The sequence below is a fragment of the Rhipicephalus microplus genome, chromosome 5, assembly GCF_043290135.1.
Source record: "Rhipicephalus microplus isolate Deutch F79 chromosome 5, USDA_Rmic, whole genome shotgun sequence".
NCBI classification, from domain to species: Eukaryota; Metazoa; Arthropoda; class Arachnida; order Ixodida; family Ixodidae; genus Rhipicephalus; species Rhipicephalus microplus.
The window spans coordinates 30,486,534-30,508,083 of NC_134704.1; the positions used below are offsets into that span (position 1 = coordinate 30,486,534).

At 43.9% G+C, this 21,550-nt stretch overlaps 1 protein-coding gene across 2 annotated transcripts in view; it reads left to right on the plus strand.

The window, feature by feature from the left end:
• The first annotated feature begins 5,840 nt into the window (after nt 1-5,840).
• LOC119173937 (popeye domain-containing protein 1-B) overlaps nt 5,841-21,550 on the plus strand; it is a 53,787-nt gene continuing 38,077 nt past the window's right edge. For both annotated transcript variants that reach the window (XM_075895122.1, XM_075895123.1), the window contains exon 1: nt 5,841-5,969. The gene's annotated coding sequence lies outside the window, so the exon portion shown is untranslated. The remainder of the gene's footprint in view (nt 5,970-21,550) is intronic.

Here is a 21,550-nt window from a genome sequence, read left to right on the forward strand (position 1 = left end):
ATGTTTCATGGACATTTAGTTACCAGTGTGCCAGTGTTAAAGGGTCGTGGAACAAGTCTACACTTCCACGATAGGGAGCCTTCATGTGCGCGCCCCGGAGGCGAGCACACGAAGGCTTCCTATTCTACAACTTTGTCAGAGAACCCTGCCGATCGGTTCTTGGGGCTCCTGGGAACACGAGCGACAAACAGTTTAGCGCAGCACACGGTTTCGAATTTGCAATTACATCTCAAAGTTAGCTATAAATCATTCCATTTTCTTTATGCAAATGACGCCATACACCAAAATGACCGAACCATACACCCGAATTGATGGCCGTTGGCTGATTTGAGCATACTGAGCAGTATAGTTAACGCAGCCTCCGAGGGAGGTCACTACATACCGGCACTCGCTATCACAGAAAACCACGTTCTCAAAAAAAAAAAAAAGAACTGCTCAGGTTTATGACGCGCGTGTGACGTACCTTCTTTCCACCGTGTTATCTTTGCCTGCTTACTTTCCAGCACGCTCGTCGAAACGAGAGAAGAAACCATTTATGTTACGGCGCGCGACACATCTCTGTAACTGCGCTCGTGCTTGACGGTTCTCAAAATTTTTGCTGCGATCGATTCATGAGGCAATAGACTCCTTTGATGAAGTCTTGCGGTGTGTTAAAGAGTCCCTTTATTTTGGTTGATTCTTTTAACAATATCAAAACATGAAAGATTCGTGAGTTTTTGTGTGAAAAAAAAAAAGAACTCCCCTTGAGTGTAGAACCAGTGCTTGCCTCAACAAGATATGTAAACTCATGACTACCTCTAATTTAATGTCAGCTGTTTGCGTGCCATTTTCTCGCGGAGTGCGACGCCACATGTTCAGGCTTTCTGTCACAGTCACCAAACAAAAGCACGCTCATCAGATCACCCGTGGGTTGTCTTTCCGGGGTTGATTTGATTGATATGTGGGGTTTAACGTCCCAAAACCACTATATGATTATGAGAGACGCCGTAGTGGAGGGCTCCGGAAATTTAGACCACCTGGGGTTCTTTAACGTGCACCCAAATCTGAGCACACGGGCCTACAACATTTCCGCCTCCATCGGAAATGCAGCCGCCGCAGCCGGGATTCGAACCCGCGCCCTGCGGGTCAGCAGCCGAGTACCTTAGCCACTAGACCACCGCGGCGGGGCGTCTTTCCGGGGTGTCGACATATCAAGCGCTAAGTCAGGTTGTATTGTGGACAACGTGACTATCTCTGCGGAGATATTTCACTCTGTTCCTTACTTCTCAGTTGTTGGTTTTTTTTTTTTCCTTCAGTTTCTCTCTCTCTCTTTCTCTCTCTTTGTTTGGGGGGGGGGGGAGGGGAGTGATGCTGATAAACGCTTGTGGATCCGGCGCCTAACTATTCCCCACATGTATAGCTTGAAATATTTCTTGGTGTATTTCCAGTCTTTATCCATAGCTACTAGATATAAAAAAATTAAAATCGTTAAACTGCCAAACTATGAAAAAGTGAACACAAAGAGCTGCAGAGCTGAGCGTAATTCTTTAGTATGTCTTTAGTCAGCACGCGTAGAAGACCTACCAGGTCAGATGACTCTTTTGCTCCGTCACTACGGCCAACCACCGTTGAAAGGTGTTATTTTGAGCCTTTGGCGGGACTCAAAAGTTGGGCTTTCAAAACATGGCGCATGGCCCTTGTCACGGCTGTAGTCTAATCATATATGTGAGACACGTATAAAAATTTAACAATATAGACTAATATGAACCATAATTGTGATCGAAAAGTAAATAAACACCAACAAGCACAAACACTTTATACCATAGACTTAATATGTACTGATGGGCTATAGTCGATGAGCCACGATTCTTGAAGAAGTAGCGCACAGAAAGAGACTAAACACGTACACGCAAAAGACGCAAACACAAGCGCTGTGCTGCAACTGATTTATTTTCGGAAGGCCAACCTGAACGAGTTTGCCCACGAGACCGCGCTGGTTCCGGGCAAATGTCGGCGACAACGAGGCACGTGCAACGAAATTACGAAGTACTTTTACCTCTCGCGAAGAGTATACCCACGTATTCACTCACCCCAAACTTAGTAGGCCTCAGGCCGTCACTCTCAGACGATTGCAGACGGAGACGTACTCTAATCTACACGTCATCTATCCCGAGGTGTTCCCCAATGACGCTTGCCCGGCGTGCGGGTAAAGTATGCACGCTTGTACACATTACCCCGAGTGTTCGAGATAATGCAGACTAAGCCCGACACTACTCCTGCCAGCTGGGAGGCGGCCCTCTCCTTCCTGTCCAACGAAGAAGTGTGGCAGCTTGGGCTACTTGGTATGGCATGACGATAGTTATAGCGCGAGAACAAAACGACGACACAGACACAAGAAGGAGTGTCTTTCGTGTCCTTCTTGTGTCTGTGTAGTCGTTTTGTTCTCGCGCTATAACTATCGTCATGTCCAACCAAGTCTGGGCCATCGAGCGAGCCCGCGGAGCGGCCGACGGGCTTAGCCTGACGGTCCCGACGTGAGAGTCGGCCGCTGCGCGCTAACGTGCCGAACAAACATGAAGTTTCGCACCCACCCCGTTCATGTATGAGAACACACACGTGCGCCATGATAGCAGTGAAAGCGATGAAGACTAGGAAAAAACACAGAAATAAAAGCGCCAAAGCGCGTGGTGCTGATAAGAAATTGCAGCGGCAGCAGCAGCAGCAGCAGCAGCAGCAGCAGCAGCAGCAGCAACAACAACAACAACAACAACAACAACAACAACAACAACAACAACAACAACAACAGAACGTAATTATATACCAAGGTATCATTATGGCATAAATGCAAATGCAGCGCTAAAAAATACGAAAACCACAATCAGCGTCTTTGTTTTTCGGAGAATGATACCGAAGGTCAACTGATACCTGTATCTTTCCACTTGTAGATTTCAGATGCTTCTCTTATTTTATTTCTCTAGTTTTCTTCTTCATTACCTTAGGAGAAAGGTTCGAAAACATTTGTACTAGTCTCAGATTTCAGCGTATAGGCATTATGGACCTTATGACCTAGTTTCGCACACACGTCATCATTCACTTCGTGGAGATGCATCGGTTTTTTCTGGTTAGTCTTCGCAGCACCTGCACTGGACGTCATCGAAATTCATGGCGTCACGACATTTGGTGCGGAATATTTGAGGTGGTGTCGCTACCCGCACTTTCCTATTCGCAAGTTTTCTGGCTTACCGAGCGCCTTTCGCAGCAAGCGGGTTCTTTTTGGTATCTTGAAAAAGTAATTTACTAATGAGAAAATAATCATGTCACTCTTAAGTGTCGCTACATTTAATTATAGGACAGGCTGAACTGAGCAGAAGCATATGGCAGACACCCCTTTCCTCTTAAGTGTAGAAGGGGGCGGAGAAGGGGAGGGGGGGTAGAACCAGATTTCAAGAAATGCCAGATTGTGGCACCGCGAATTTCTGTGATGAAACTAAGCAAGATAGACTACCATTCAGTGTAAGCCCACAGTATCTTACCGGCTTTCGTTTTAAAGGCCCACATCAGACTTTATTGGTTGCTGGATGATAATAATAATAATAATAATAATAATAATAATAATAATAATAATAATAATAATAATAATAATAATAATAATAATAATTTATGTTTCAAGAATATGCAGTGACAAAGGAGCTGCAGAAAAAGCTGTGGTAGTCAGCTTGACCGAACCACAACCCCTAAATAAAAAGCGAACGCAAACGATACACACGCATGACCTCATATATGAACAGAAACAAAGGCTGAGAGAAAAAAAAACGCTACATAACAGAGCAGACAAGAAAATGAGCAAATGCGTCATCTACACTTTGTAGAGACAGTGTAAATTTTTTGATTGATATGTGATATGTGGGGTTTAACGTCCCAAAACCATCATATGATTATGAGAGACGCCGTAGTGAAGGGCTCCGGAAATTTTGACCACCTGGGGTTCTTTAACGTGCATCCAAATCTGAGCACACGGGCCTACAACATTTCCGCCTCCATCAGAAATGCAGCCGCCGCAGCCGGGATTCGAACTCGCGACCTGCGGGTCAGCAGCCGAGTACCTTAGCCACTAGACCACCACGGCGGGGCAGTGTAAATTTCTTCGTCAAAACAATAATCACAAGCACATTTTTAAAAACCATCATGTGTCATGTAAGAGAACAAATAAAAAAGCCACCAATATTACTTCAAGTCCCAATACAGATACCTCGTTTGGGACAACGCGTTAATTGATTCTTACTAGATAAAATAAATTAAAAATAGTCAATATCTCATTGAACAGATTACCCATCTTATTTAGTTAGAATAAGCGGTATCGGTCCAGGCTTATCTGCCCTAAAGTAATGACCGTAACATCTTTTTTAAGTGGCCACATGTCATTTGATGATACGTCATAGCTATTGACTGCAGCGCGCTACCGTTAGCACAAGGAAAAACGTAAGAAAAAAACTTGCACGAACAATTTACGCCAGTGCTTTCTATTCATTTTTTTTTCTTGTGTTCCCTGTAGCACGCTGCAATCAATAGCTAGGCCGAACCAGCTAGCAACTACCTTGGCTCGCTGGTGATGCACCGTGTGCAGAGGAAACAAAATAAATAAATAGAAGCTGGAACTGGAATAGAAACAAAAGTAGAATAAAAGTTGCTGTCGAATGAAAAACCTGTCGCAAAAGCTTTCCTTTAAAAAAATTGGCTCGGTTTGTTCGAATAAATAAAATTTTGACTTACACTATATGTTACGAAATCTAACGATGTTTGAGTGGTGCATTTTTTTAAAAAATAATTTAAAAATGTGCTAGACTTGTGTATGGATGGCTCCATAGTGCAGCCAACAATTTTGTTGACTGTATATTGCCACGGGCATGGAATGAGATTCGGCTATGTCATGGTGTGTATATGCCATTGTACAAAAGAAGATAGGACAAAGAAGATGAGTGGACGATGAGCTCGGGTTTTCTGGTGATCGGTTCGGCTCGACGTTTTGTGCTCATGTAAACAGAAATTATGTTATTCGTAGCCACGTGACAATATTATCATAAGGGTATTGCAATGTAACATATAAGAACTTTGTCAGCGTACTTTATCAGGTTATGCAATTGCGCAAAATGCATTTCGCATTCTTCAAACAATAGTCAATGATAAAAAACGACGATTCTCCAAATCTAAACGCTGACAATATTATTCTTATATTATTTTCTTTTAAAATTTCAGAGCTTACAGTACCTCGAACGATGTACCCCTGGTAGACAAGCTTCGCACACTAGTAGCGATAACCGTTGGACAAATGATTATTAATCTCAGTAGTAAACTTGTCCGTAAATACACATCTACTCAAAATGCATTTCTTATGCCTCACACGCGTTATCACACAGAAGCGAGGGTGCAGTGAAATTCTTACGGTCGTGTTGCAACTTTAGGCAGCTACGACGTAATGACGATCGCGATCGACTGCTAAGTGAGCAAGAGCCTTGGCTCCCGAAGTAACTGCTCAAAAGGCGATCGTGTCGGAGAGTATTGCATCGAGGCGCAGCGAGTCGAGAGGCCTCATTATTTCTCGAGCCGCTCACGCCAGCCAGTCGCCGTCGTCGTCGGCACTCTGACCGGTCGACGCCACGGAGCCGGCGGTCCTGCGCGGCCGCGGTCGATGAACATGAAAACGGTGAAAAAAAAAAAAAAAAATCGAAGAAATGGGCGTTCCTCCACGGGATCGTCGAGTCAGGGCGCTCCCTCTGTCGGCGCCGCGGCGAACTGGCGCCCGGGCCAGCGACCGCCATGCTTGCGCTCGTCGAGGGCTGCTGGCAAGCCCACAGCGGTGGCTGCGAAAAGCCAAGCCCCCGGTGCGAACTCACCTTCGCGACTACAGCCGAGACGCCCCTAGGCCTTCTTTTTGCCTTCGTCCGGAAAACCGTCGACTGCGCAGCTCAGCTTGGCTCGTCACTTCGAGAGAGGTGAGGTTCTTTCGCGATTACCTGTTTCGGTGGTCTCGGCGAAATTCACTGACCCACAAAGGGTGACGTGCGTTGTTGTGAGCGCGCGCGTGTGTGTCCCGAAGTCGGCGGATCCGCCTCGACAAATTGAGCCGATGTGGAGCGTGTCGAAACTCAGTGTAGCGTCTGTGCACCGAATGTGGGGCCCTTTGTTCTCAACGTTTCGGTATTGTCTTGCTCCTGTGAATCGAGAAGTCTTCTTCTTTTCTCTATCTATCGCTTTCCTTTTCTTATTGCCACTACCGACGTTGGTTGAGAATGATGTCGTGCAAGTTTCGCTTGTTTCGTAAAGCGTGCTTCACCTTAGTATTATAAGCCGTGTAAGAAAGTCTCCTTACGCATTCTGCGTCTTTGATTTGCTTTTTTATCGAAACATTTCATCGCGGGATATCGTGGTAAATTCATAGTGCTTTTAAACTTCGAGTCAACCGTACCTTTAAGACGGTGTGGTTTTTCTTTCTTTTCTAAAGCGCCGTTTACAACTCCGTCCTTTCATGTGCGAAGAATCTCGCAAGAAGCGCTTCGTGCGGGGTCGATGCCAAATCATCATTAATCTCTTAGCCAGCGTAGTAGCACATTAGTTCACCGGCACTAAGCGCTTTGCAACTTCAAAATGGGCGTATAGCAACAGAACGTGAGCGGTTGTAAGCAGAAAAGGGATGAACGCGCTTTCATGTTGCACGGAGTGTGTGTTCATGAACGCTAAATAATGGTCACAACGATAAATTGGCAAACTCACTCTTGAGTCGTCTCACTCAGACTACGATTGGACAGTAAGTCTAAGTTTGAGTGAGTAAGGGTGAGTGATAGTTTGGTCAGTCTGATACCGAGTGAATCTAGTTGTGGAACATTTTCGCGAGTTTGATTCCGAGTGAGTTCGATTGAAATGAATATTGGTGAGCCACAGTTGGAGTGGGCATGTTTCGTGAGGCAGTCTGAGTGAACTCCACCATTAATTGCCCACCTTTGGTCCCAACGAACCACTCATTCAATTAGACGAATGTGCTGTAGAAATTGCAGCCCTGTTTTTAACAGTGTTCGCCGGTTTCCTCGATTTAATCGATAAACACGTATACGGCACTGATCGTGAGAGAAGCGCTTAATGGTGTGTACTATCACCAGTCCGCTCATGCCGTTCATTTCTTTGTTATCTAAAAAGAGAGTAAGAACTACGCTTAGTACACCCAAAGATGTCACCTTTAAGTTCATCGATGTTATCTTCTGCACGTTGATTTTCAGCTATTGTACACGTGTTCCTACAACGCGTATTTGTTCGGAAACTTGCTCAATTCGTTCACGAACGTTACCTGGAACTATTTGGTAGAGATGTTGAGTTAAATAAGTTGATTGATACGTGGAGTTTAACGTTCCAAAACTACCATATGATCATAAGAGACGCGAGGTAGATAAGGTAAAACAATCATTTTGTCACTACAACCAAAAACATTATAAATTGGACCCTCTCAACGAACCAGGTTTCTTGTGTGCTCGAACGTTATTTGTATAGTATTCAAAGCATAATTTATGAGCATGCAACCTATTTCCGTCGCTTTCATATATATATATATCCTACAATGCATCAAGAACTAATAGAAACAAGTGACGTAACAATACTGTCTGAATTCATGATTGGAGGGGACGAGGACAATTCAATTGCGTTTAATTTAATGTAGTGATTTTCTTCCTATTATAGCGATGACAATAACGCTACCTAAGGTTAATCAAATTTTTTTAAGATTATGCAATAACTACTGCTACCATTCAGGTTCCGTGTTTTTTTTTTAGATTCAAATACGGTCATGTTCATCATTAGAAAATTTACGGCAAGATGTCACACGGTAAATCCTTATGATCGGATGAGTTTCTATAATAACAGCGGTTGAGTAATGAAAAAATCGTGGTACAAAAAAAGCACAAGAGTTCCAAAAAGTTCAGCGATCGAATCGTGTACGCTCAAACGACTTGAAACGTAGTATGACGTTAAGAAAATAGTTTGCAGAGCACTTGTATGGGATAAACAACAGCGGTCACTGGAAAAACATGCCGTATTGATAATCGATTGTGTCGCGAGATGTAAACGCGTGGGAGCGCACTAAGTATTTTTCTCGCCACTGGATCAACGTCAAAGATGTGTGGGTAGTTTGCGAAACCGAATTATTTCTTGCAGCGCCGTGTTTATGCAATATAGGTGCAGTTTTATATCACTTCAGGTGGACAGAGGATGTCGCAGCAACCTCTTACTGCGGTAGAGTAACGCTCGGTCTCGCCATACGAGCGACTGTGTTCTTTAATACCAGCACCGCTTAATTCGTTCTGACCATCCTCCGGTCCCTCGGCTCCTTTAAATAACTAGAAAAACATTAATGTAGTTGATGATACGTATGTACTACATTTACGCTTTACTTGTTCAATATTTTCTTTTATGCCACTCTTGTGTCACACGTTGTATTTCTCCTACTGTCAAAGATGTTGGCCTATAGTATCACGAAAGGGATGAATTATAAATAAAATAAATAAATAAATAAATAAGTAAATATGTGCTGTTTTACAGAGTCGCTTGACTGCACGAAATCGGTGTAGAGCAAAATAAGGGGTTTCATTTTTATGGATGATGCTATATTGAAGTCTTCTAGAATGGTGATTACTTTTTATGGTAATCATATTAAAAGAAACTTTACGATACACATTGACCATCGAACACCGCGTCGAGTTTGCGTTGAAGTAATCATTTTTCATATCGTTTGCCCTACAACTCCCGGTTATAGTTGCACGTGGCTAGTGGTGCCGTAGATAAGAGCTGTGCTGCGTTGCCAATAATATAATCATGGACCAAACTTAAGCGGTAGGAAGGAAGGAAGGAAGAAAGCACACAAAGGAAGAAGGCAGGGAGGCTAACCAGAAAGACATCCGGTTGGCTACCCTGCACTAGGGTAGCACGACGGGAAGGGGACATTTTATTTAAACCAGACTTTCTGCTTGAGGCTTGCTAGATCGTTCTGTATGTGACGCTTTGAAGAGTGTTTCCGCTTATCAAACGGATGTGTGCTCTGCGTGTACTGGTGTCTGCTACTCGGCAACGCGAATAGTGCCCAGGCGTATTCAATTCTACACGCAAGCGTTATCAAGGTCTATAGTGAAAGGTGACAACGTGGTGGTCCACTAATCATGCGGGCGCTGCTGAAACACCGTCTAGTATTTACTTCATTCACTTCAAGGAACGCATATTTAATTATTTCTAACCACTCATGCCAACCCTCTTGCCAACTCTCTCAAGTCTGTACACAAGCGTGAGCCGGATTGGTCCACTAAATGTCGCCAGAGTGGCAGTGATAAGTCGGAGAATCGATACGTTTGTTCAAAGCAATGCACTGCCGAAACGCAAGGTTCGAGACCTGTTATTTGGCTTCACTATATTGTGGAATGAAATGTAAGTAGGCGAAACAAGTCATTGTTGTTATGTTCTTGTTTATTTGTACAAGACTTTTGCAAACATGCGCGTAAGCGTACGTGGTTGGTGGTAAGCAAAAGTCTCATTCACCATAAATTAAGATTCGTCTTATACGGACAAAACTATCAAAGCAAAGATGCGTGCAAAGTTTCTAAACCGTGAGTAGAGGTTAGACTAAAACGACAAAAAAGGAGCTTTTAAATCTCTGCTACGGTGGAACGTCCTGGAAGTAAGTTTTGCGGTTCTTTCGGGCTTCACACGACCATTACCCGCTTAGAAGGGGCGGGAAGATGGTTAGGCGTGCTGTAATATTCATTTGACTTTGTCTCGTTTCAGATAAGAAGAGAAAAAGAGAGCCGCCGGTCTGACGGTCTTACACAAAGCACGAACCGCATGATGATTTCGTTTGCTTAGTTTTATAGTTGAACTCCGCTAGCCACACCCGTGTCACACAAATTAAAGAAAAGTCGTTCGTTCGCGGCGGCCAATAACGTCCGATGGCACGTTTTAGTAGAAGTATTCGTTTTCTTTCTTTCTCGAAAGAAAAAAAAAACTGCCTTTTAAATGGCTTTAGACTTTTTGGTCAGTCGCTATAACACTTCGTCTTTTTTTTTTACGAAACTGTCCGTCCAAGACAGACGCGGGCGATTTGCTCCGAGGGGGGAAAAGCACGACGACAGCTGGCGTGGCTGGCGCTCTCCAAAGAGGAGTCAAGGGGGAGTGATAAAGCAAACGGGTCGTGAACTGAGGCCTCCGGGACGAATCGCGAAGGCTCGAGGGTGGCATGTCAGTGACGATGTGCGAGCGCTCCTACAGGGCGTCTTGTAACAGTGCCAAGGAAGAGAAAGAATCAGAAGAAGAAAGAAAACACACTCCTTCAGCACAGTTGTCGAGGCCAGCGGGATGACGCGAAACATAAAGAGACAAATAAACGAGGCGTGAGTGGAAAAAAGGGCTGCTGCACGAGGCACGCGACCCATCAAAGAGCGCTCCGTCTGTCCTACGATGCAGCATCTCGGAGTTTATGGAAATGGCGTTATCTTTTTCCCGTTAGGGCGACAATGCGCCCATACGCTCAGAGCTTAGTGTTGTTAGCTTTTGTTTGTCTTCTTTGTCGGACAGTGCCCATTCTCTCCATTCGTGACGATAGGACTCCGAGAAAAAGACGCAGCTGCTATGGGGATTTGTTGGGCTCGTTTGTGCGTTGCAAATGCGCACGTATTTGCGCTATGTAGGCAAAACGAACATTCAGAATAAACTACAATACCCAACGCATAACTCTGCTATCTTGGTATACGTTTCCTTGTACGCACATCTTTTGTCGACCGGTATTTAGCCGGCTTGTATTTATGCGCATTTCTTTTCGTTAATTATAGTCAGTGACTAAAGCCCGTTGTTTCAATGCAGATATTGCTTGCTTGCTTGCTTGTTCCTTTCTTTTGTGGCTCTCACCCACTAAGGGGGATTGGCCAAGAAGCCGGTAGTTAATGCAAGTAAATACCTATAGATTTTCTAGATTAGGGGGATATGATTACTGTGTTTTGACTGTGAAATTAATTTGGCGCAATGTTAAAAAAAAAGAAAAAAAGGGGAGGAGAAATAATAGAATTTGTTGAATATCTGTGGTGGAATCGTTATATGAAATTCTCCTGAAAGTTGAATCATTGCAGTGTATCAGCTAAATAATAAGTGGTAGTGTGACTAGTAAAATTCGAGAGCTGATGGCTGACTCAGCAAGGTAATCTTCTTGTGTTATATATGAATTCGCAGAGAGCCCCGCAGATGTTCCTGTCGCTATGTCCCAATGAAATGGCCTCAAAAGACAAAATATTGGGAGTATCAAGTGATATTTCTAATTTTCTGAATAAAATTTCGAAGCAGTTTTTTCTTTGATTTTTGAATCGGTGACATGTGATAAGAAAGTGGTCGATATGTTCAGGTTCGTTACAGCTTGAGCACAGAGGGGATGGCACCAGACCAGACCTGTTTAAGTAGAAATTAAGAGGTGGTACACGGCAACGTAATTTTGTTACCAAGACTTCCAATTTACGCGTGGGACACCATTTATTATTCCATGTGAAGTGCAGGTGCGAGAATGCAGATGTTATTTGCCCCTATTGCGCATAGAAGTCCCTTTTTTTTTCTTTAGTCTCATGCACGTGTTCCACTATTCGCTAACATATCCAGTGCAGCTAAATTTACCATAAAAGTTGAATAGCTGTATAGGACACTTGTTTATTATTTGCCAAATATGAACCATTGGGTCAAAATAAAATTGCTTGCTTTATACGATGCAACTTGGAGGCACTCCTAAAATAAGTCAAAACACGCACTTTTTCACAACAGGAAATCATCCCTACCAGCTCTCTATTGGATTATTTTCTCAACTGCGCTATGACACAAAAGCGCGGCACAAAAAATCTGCAGCGTGGGACACCATTTGCTGTGTTATTACAACGTTGCTTTTGTGTGTGTGTGTGTGTGTGTGCGTGCGTGTGTGTGCGCGTGCGTGTGCGTGTGTGTGTGTGTGTGTGCGTGCGTGTGTGTGTGTGTGTGCGCGTGTGTGTGCGTGCGTGTGTGCGTGTTTGTGCGCGTGCGTGTGTGTGTGTGTGTGTGTGGTGTGTGTGTGTGTGTGTGTGTGTGCGTGCGTGTGTGTGCGCGTGCGTGTGCGTGTGTGTGTGTGTGTGTGCGTGCGTGTGTGTGCGTGTGCGTGTGTGTGCGTGCGTGTGTGCGTGTTTGTGCGCGTGCGTGTGTGCGCGCGCGCGTGTGTGTGTGTGTGTGTGTGTGTGTGTGTGTGTGTGTGTGTGTGTGTGTGTGTGTGTGTGTGTGTGTGTGTGTGTGTGTGTGTGTGTGTGTGTGTGTGTGTGTGTGTGTGTGTGTGTGAACTAGTGTTTTACGGTCCTGTACGAACGCCGTAGTTACAAACTTGGCCAGCTTTCTATCACCTCTTCTTTATGGTGTTAAATAGCCAACGAAACTATTGGGTTATCGTGATTTAACCACGCACGAACACGCACATACGGGAGTCCCTAACGCTGAATTCATCCTATTTTTTTTCGTTCTCCATTTGCATCTCTACATTCTACCATTCTGGGTTCGCACACATACTTATTCAATTATTTGCATAATGTTACAAAGACCATCCACTTTTTTTTTGTTGCCGTTTCCGTCTCGGGTGCACTTCGTAGTAAGACTGAGAAAATAATGGTCATTTCATTGTGCACATTAAAACAATCCGCGCATTTAAACTTTGTGCACATTTAAACAAAAATTTTTTCGCGCGTCTAATACAGAACGTAAAGGTGTAAAATGTTACACGCCACCTAATTATGCATCTCATATATTGTGCATATATTGTGCGTCATGTATATTGCCGTAGTTTCATACCAGCGTGATATTAGCAGATAAAATGACTAACTATGCGAGACACTAGACTTATTTGTTTCTTTTACGAGGGAGGGCAAGCGCGATACAAAAAATGATCTAATTGCTGACGAACCTGAAATGCACATCCATCACCGGCCTCGACTTCCGAACGAAATAAACGGTAATACAGTGCTGCGTACGTTTGTTAAATTACTGTGTCGTTAATTTGAAGCGTGCGCCTAGCCTCGACTCCACGAATTCAACTAATGGAGGATAGGGCACGTTTCTTTTGAAAGTTTAAGCGTGTAATTCTTTTTTTTTTGTCTAAAACAGAAAGCGAAGATCTATCTTTTACGAAAGCTCCTGCAGCACTCCGAAAATTAGCGCTTTCGCGAATGGAAGATCATTTGCAACGTGAACGAAATGTATAGCTCTGCTGCTGCTGTGTTTTCTTACCTCAAATTTTTGTGTTATTTCAAGCCCTGATTTCGAAGACCTGAGCGATGGGTGAGTTGGGGTTTCATACTGACAAAAAACTGTGCAAAAAAGAAAAATAATAATAAAAAAACGCTACAAGCGCAAGACAGTTGCAGACTAGGAACTGGAGGTTTTTTTTTTTTTTCGTAACTGAAGTTTCTCGCGCTGTTTTTTTTTTTTTTGCCCTACCTTAATTTTGCTGATATTCCGCTCGGAACCACGTTCTCCTCAAATGGCGGGAATCAGCTGCATTCGCGTGACGCGTGTATAGCGAAGCGCGTTGCCGCCGCCAGCAATGGTTAATTACGTAGTCCCGACGTTATAAAACTGACTTAATTTACCGACTAGTTTCGTTTATCCGTCAACGTAGCTTAAGCTTCCACTTGCGTTCCGATGCGCTTAGGAGGTGGCTTGTTTTTGAACTTTTTTCTAACACTTTGAAAATACGTTTGCGACGTCGACGGAGTCTAGGAAAAGAGGGAGAGAGAGATGGTTAGAGAGTTGAAGAAAAAAACAAATCCTGCAAAAGATTATTTCGTACGTGCAAACATGGGCGAACAACAAACACAAGAGCGCCCGGAGCTCTCATCTTTTCGTCACCTCCCCCAACCCTCAACACACACGCACACACAGAAAAAAAAAATGCCCTAGCTACGTTTTTGGTTTGCGATTGATTTAACGTGAGCATGCGCACATCACGTGTGCGAACACGCTTCTCTTGATAGTTTATTTTTCTTTCGCGCCGTTTCGCAATCAAGTTGTGTTCGTTTGTCAGTTCCGTAAAGACCATTCCGCTTACGATACTAGACATGCATTACGCTACTTTTTCACACCAAACATGCGGGTTTTGTTTTTTTTTATACGTGTACGAAAGAAAACACTACGCACAAGCGCTGACTTTCAATTAAAATTCAAAATTTTAGGTTAAAAGTGGGCGCTTGTCGGTGTCATTTTGCGCTGTTTCCCTTTCGTTATGCAACACTAACTAGAACAAAGCTTCACTTTACTAAACATGCCCGTCGTTATTACCTAGCCGTGGCGTACCGTTGTAAACTGAAGCCTTCCCGTGAAAGACAAAATTTACATGAGCTCTTATGCCAGATATTTCTTCTCTAACATCGGAGAGCGGCGTTCCACTGCCGTGCAAAGACGTGCATTGATGCCAAAAGCAGTAGACTTCCACCCACTGAAACTCAGTTTCTGCTAATTATCAAACGATATGTAAGCTGAACGCAGTCGGGTCGATCTAAACAGAGTATAATAGTCTTTGCGTCAATACTTGACATTGATTCCTTACGGCGGGAAAATGACACTCCACGGTGTATAATGCCTACTATTAAAAAAGTAAAAATAAATGGATGAATGCATCGCATATTCTCGCGACAACTGGGCAACTCGGGGACTCTCTAATCGATATCGCTTAAAGTCAGTGGTGCATTCCCTCCAAATCGATCCCGCGGGTGTATCATTAGGTAGTCGGACACCTAATGATTTGTGTGCGTGTGTGATTACATATGTCGTGCGCGTGCGTGGATTTTTTTATAAGTTATTTCGTTTCTATAGCTTAAGGCAACTTTAAACTGCGTGAGCGCTGTTAACCTGACTGCCACTAACAACAAGCTCCAACGCAACAATGGAATTACGTCACAAGATGTTATCAATGATGTCACGTTCTATTACCAACGAAAATTATGACGCCATCGCAATTCAACTTCTTATGGCACACTCGCATGGTTGTTTGATCGATATGTGGGGTTTAACGTACCAAAACCACCATATGATTATGAGAGACGCCGTAGTGGAGGGCTACGGAAATTTCGACCCCCTGGGGTTCTTTAACGTGCACCCAGATCTGAGCACTCGGGCCTACAACATTTCCGCCTCCATCGGAAATGCAGCCGCCGCAGCCGGGATTTGATCCCACGACCTGCGGGTCAGCAGCCGAGTACCTTAGCCACTATACCACCGCGGCGCGGCTCGCATGGTCATTTGGTCAAAAGTTCACCGATCTCAGAGGCAGTGCGATACTACATGAGATGTGAAAATGTCCGCGAGGGGAGGGGGTGAGGGAATTTACTAATGTCCTAGACTTAAGAAGTTTTTGGTGTTAATTGGTATCACATCAGAACATAAAATTTCGCCTATACTATTTTTACCGTTGTATAAAGAAAACAGGCCTCTTATTAACTATTATTAGTAATATTTACTAAATTCTTTTACATTCACTACAGTGTCACCGAACTTGCATATACCTGATTGAGGTATAGCCACGTTCGATATTACTGTAGTGTTGCAAATATAGAGCACTTCTGCTTTTTTTTTTTTAAATTCAGAGATGGCATCGGCTAATCAGTCAACAAACTGAATTCGTAGAGCTTCCTTTTTTTTTGACATCTAAAGAGATATGAACGCAATACGAAGCAGAATGGTCTTCCTGTCAGCATATTCGTCCAATATTCCATCGCTATCTACCGATAACTTTAATGAGTAACATTTTAGTTAATTCGAAGATTGCTTTACGCTTAACTTGCTTTGTTCGCCAGGCCTTCATGCAACTCAGTATGGAAATTTTTATCGGTATAAATAATATTATATTCATTGGTGTTTCCCAACACTGCTTCACTAGGAACGTGTTTGTGTATTGATGCTTCATAAGCATGCTAACCACGAAAAGTACAAAAAAATTCATAAAAGCACGGCAACCTACTCAAGCTGGCATTCTACTCATTCTCGTCGAGTTATTTGTGTACATGGCGTTTCTTCTGCATCACGCATAACATATCCTGTGAGACGGGGCATACTTGTTCGGACAGCACTGCGCGGTTTTACTAGCGCCGTCTGTAGACACAGCAGAGCAGGGCTTCGATTCGGCTTTGATGACACCACTAGGGGGCCGAAGGCAGGAAAATAATAAAGAACGTGTAGAATCGATTTTTTTTTTTGTGTCAACGGCGAGCATGTACGGCGCGTGTAATTATATCGCCATGTCGACACAGTGTATTTCTACGCAATCATCCGACGCATACTCGGGAGGGCTATCGAGTCGAGGTATTCGTGGTGTCATCAAGGACGTCGCGTCGTGACAGGCGGTCACTTCCGGCTCGTGTTTACCGGATGTCTATGACTTCGACATGATGGCGTATAGACATCGAACGCCACTTTACGGCCGGTGACGTCTTGCGTTGCTTAGCAACGATCGAAGTGAATGAAACAAGCTGTAAAATGTGTATACACGAAGACTTCTGAAATATTTACACTACATCTGCCGGCGCATGTTCTCCAAAAATAATAACCGTCTGCTCTTCTTGATTTTCATTCCTTTGAAACTCCGCTCCCCACATTTTTGTCATAAACGCTGAGTCAACCAGTGAAAGTACTCGCGCGTGGTTGGTGACTCGAAGGTACCGAGCGTATATATCGTTAGAGACTAAAAGCAAAATATAGTCGAATACTATTTTGAGACTATATTTATTTCGTTTTTTTTTTGCATGGGTGCATTCGCAGTTTAGCGTTCCTTCACTGCGGCAACACCCTATTCAAAACAGGTTACTTGCAGTTTATTTAGTACTATATGTCTATTCGTTCATTTGGAATACCCCAAAGTTTCCAGATTCAAATTTAAATCGAAGCAAATGCGAATAGCGTAATATTCATTCGAATATTCGAAATGGTCGAATAGTCGCACAAGCCAATAGAAAATTGAAATCATTCTACCGTTGAATATTGTAGTAAGATATCATTGTTGAATATCGTTGAATATTGTAGTAAGATATCATCATTCTACCGTTGAAGATTGTAGTAAGATATTATTGTGGCATCAAGGCTGCTTGGTAATTATTGAGCGAAATGCCCAGAACGATTACATTCACCTGTCGTAATGTTCAAGAAAAGACGGAACAGCGCAATGTTGCAGGAACTTTTGAAAACGACTGCACTTTTCATACGTATTCCCGCCCGAGGTAGGAAAAAACATGCCCTTTCTCTCGTCGCACTCATAAAAGCCGTTCCACTCCCCCTGCATAAGTCAGCGCAGTATTTCTCTCGCACACAAAATTGGTCAGTCCAGTGGATGTTTAACGCGCGGGAAACACAGCTGGAAAATCGAATGCGACGCCTCCGCTGGAGTGGCGCGGTTCCTTCGTTGTGGTCATTCTTCTACTACCATTTCGTTTTGTTTTTGACAATTGCTACGGTTCTTTCTGAGAGGGACGCTGTCGCAACAAATCAACGCCGGAACTCGACACGCGAAGCAGTTCAGTCGACAGTAAGTGGGAACTTCTCTAACGGCACCAATTGTCCAGGACCGAAATGCGACAAACGACTTGATGAACTCCTGACGCAAAAAAAAACACAGAATGGCGAATATGGCTTTATTCGAACGCTGTTACTGGAGTATTCTTTCGCAATTTGTACGTCTTTGTCACCCTGTATTTTTTTGATGTTTTTCACGCTTGTCTTGATTCGAAACGAGCTTCGTTTGATTCAACTTCATTCACACTGGGAAAGAGAACTTTTTTCACTTCCATTGCTGTGTGCTTCCAGGCATCGCTTATTTTCGAGAACTTGAACACCGTCGCCTGGGACTTCGAGTCTCGATCGAAGCACGACTGAAAGCCCGCATTTTAGCGGAACATCGCTTTCTGTCGTTTTTCGCGTGAAGTTCGAAATAAAAGTTCTGACTATCTTAATTTGCTCAGCGGCTCAATGCTGCCTCTAGCAATGCGTATACTGCACTTACCGCAAGAACGTAATAGAAAGGAAAGCACGCAATATAACCTAACGCGAATATATAGTGCACGTTTAGAAAAGCGTGGAATACAGAGGCTGTGTTTTATCCAAGTCGCCCAAACGTCCACTTTAGCTAACGTGAAAGCAATATATAGGAGCGTTTCTGTCTCTTGTCAGGCGAAAGTAAACATTCTGGCAATTTTATTTGTTGCAGAAAAAAAGACTGCCTCCGCGTATGTCATCTTGAAAGATGGTCACGCCTCAGCTCTGCGAGATGCAGTATAGTGCATAACATGTGCCTTTTCCAAGGATTCATGCGACGAGAAACGCGCCATTAAGATGACAGAAAAATTGGCAAGCCAGCGGGCCACATATTAAACGTCTCTTTCTAAACCAGATTCTTACTCGACTTCCCGTACACTTTCCGTAGTTTATGCCGCCATCTATTCTCTTCCATGTCACCGTTCTTCTGGTCTGGATAGACTAACGCATATTCCTATCGCGAGTGCAGTATATAACCCGAGCATAAATGCATTACGTTGGTTTTGTCGTTACTGGTGCCTGCTTTTCCGTTGCTCCGACCACGGTTCGTTCGGTGAGACACGGTGTATACTTGGAAGAAAGCCTCACGACTGTATACTAACTCCACTTCGTGCCTCTTTAGTCTAAGCTTTGACTGCATGTTTTCTGTGAAGGTAATACCGGGGCCATTTAATCAGAAGTCATCAACTGACCTTGGGAGTACTGTTTGTTCCTTTTAGTGCCGCACGAAATCTTTAAAATGTATTTGGTCGGGGTATCGAATAGAGCATGTCTGTAAATATTAAAAATAGATGGCAAAAATACAAGGTTATACAAAGGATGACCTATTCGTCTAGCTTTTCTACCAAAAAGTATTAGTGCGAACTTATAGTATCGCCCAATTGGGAGGTGATATTAGGAGATGGCATTTAGTTAAACTAAAAACTAATGAACAAAGATCGGGTAATGAAATATGAAAAAAAAACACCAAGTACGACAAATTTTCATTATTGCCCTCTTCTTTGTTTTCGTCGTGCTACCAACTGCTTATTTTCCGCAAAATCTGCGGTGTTTAAATATAGCCCAAGGTTGTTCAGCCTTCGGACAGTAACATGGCTGTATACAGGGAGTTCGTACGAAGAACATGACGTAGTACTTACGAATTAAAACAAAAAAAATGGTGCGGAGATTTCGTGCAGACGCCGACTTCCACGTGTTTTGGTGACGTTAACAAAATCACATCGAAAAAGTACTACATGACAGCACTTAGTTGCACAAACATTCAAAATTTTACCTGCGTGCGGATTTTGTTGTGCCCCGCCCCCCTAAAGTAAGCGAGTTCGGGTGCGTTACACCGTAGAGTTTCCTATAAGTACACTATCTATAGGAAATTTGCGTGCTAGTGTAACGTACGGCGCTTCAGCAAGCATTCATGGTAATGTTGGGTAGCGCACAAAATATTCTAATCGTCGTTATTTTGGCTCTGTTTCACTTCGATTGGCTCGTAGTTGCTTTTTCACGGCACGAACATCAGCAAATGTTCAGCAGTTGCACTTCACCACCTTTAACTATTAGGCTTACCAATTCAACTCAGGTCGCGAAGTTCAACCCAGCCTCCGTTCTTTTATTCGATACAAACCCGAAACCGTGACAGCAATAAACAAAACTACCAGTGGGTTTGAAGCCCGCGAGCTCAAAGGCTAGGCAAATTCGTGCACTGTCATTCAAATAGTGGTCAAAGATCGCAGTGCTGTAGTCCCTTCTAGTTAATTTTTTTTAAAAAAAAACGTCACGCCTTACACTGTATACCGAGCTAAATTCAAACTCAGTTCACCGTATGTTACAAAGCTACGTCCCTGTGTTGGAGGCTCTGTAAATGACAAAGCAGCTTGATAGAAACAAAATTGTGCCTCCTCCAACTGCGTCGTGTCTATTTATGGCTATTGCGAAATTCTACAGTGCAGCAGCAGACCCCGTGTTGCAACAGATCCGTTCGCCCGCGCTGCAATTTCCTGTCAGCGCCGATCGCGACGAGCTGTCGTCCTCGCGGGTGTGGACGTCGTCCGTGATTCTAGCCCTTTCTCTCTCAGGAAAACTTTCTCGGCTGAGCAGGACACCCCGAGACAGGCGTTGCCGCTCTCTTGACCAGAATGTGAGCTCGCCCGCAAAGTTATGGGGTCCGCCGACAGCTCGCTTCATTTGTCATCCCGGTGCAATATGTAATACTGAGATTTCTGTTAATTTTTATGCTTTCTTTTTTTTTGTGTGTTTTTGCTTATTCGATGGTCGCTCACTCAAACTTGCTCCGAGGTTGTTATTTTACTGCGTCTTCACTTCTTAAGGCGAAAACCTTGGATGCCTCATCAAACGCAAAAAATGACCGTGGGCAGCGTGAACACGATTGATGCAAAAAAAATCATCACGCGATGACGTCACCACATGACGTCTTGATGACGCCGCAGATCACCAGTGTCCGCGTAGTCACTATGATGTCGCATCGTGGCGTTATCACATGGCATCACTGCTTGATAAATGTTGGGCCGACCACGGAAGCAGCGCAGAAAGCTTGCTGTGCTTGCTATTCGATGCAAGCGTGCTACTTTCGCTCTGTTTCATTTTCCCCTCCTATATTCCTTCTCTCCCCTTTCTCCCTTCTCTCGTGTAGGGTATCAAACCGCGTGTGACCTAGTTAGTCTCCCTGCCTTTCCCTTGATTTTCTCTTTCTTGCAATGCCTCCCATTCTGGGGACAGTGCAAAACGACGTTAGGCACAGAACTCTTTCGAAGAGGGGCGAGGAAGGAAAGATACATCCAATGATAAAGAAAACAAAGCTTTTGGTTTCGACTAATCTACGCTAATGCATAAGGCCCTGGGAGCTTATTCCTTTTTTTTAAAGCTTAACCTTATCAGGAAGGAAAGATGTACATACATCGTGTTGGTGAATAATTCTTTGCTGAGGCACATTGCCGGGCTAGTAGGTTTGAGTTCATCATTGATATGGCTATATATGATTTATATGTGGGGTTTAACGTCCGAAAACCACCATATGATTATGAGAGGCGCCGTAGGGGAAGGCTCCGGAAATTTCGACCACCTGGGGTTCTTTAACATGCACCCAAATCTGAGCACACGGGCCTACAGCATTTTTTCCTCCACCGAAAATGCAGTCGCCGTAGCCGGGATTCAATCCCGCGACCTTAGCCACTAGACTACCGCGGCGGGGCTTGATATCGCTATAGCGCACCACAAGGTGGAAGGTGCGTACACCAAATACTTATGGAACACCTGTACAGCGTAGAAAAGGCTGTGTCTAGTTATTTGTAATTCAATGTCAAAGGGCGGTGGTTGAACCCCAATGTTTCAAAACATCTGTGTTCTCAATAGGGCCCGTGATAGCACTACGCGTGAAATCGTTGAAGCCCATAAAATTGACGAAATGAAGGAACAATGTGCGAGTGCGGCTTCTTTAGCCTTGCCAGCTAAAGTAAAGAGGTATTTCGAA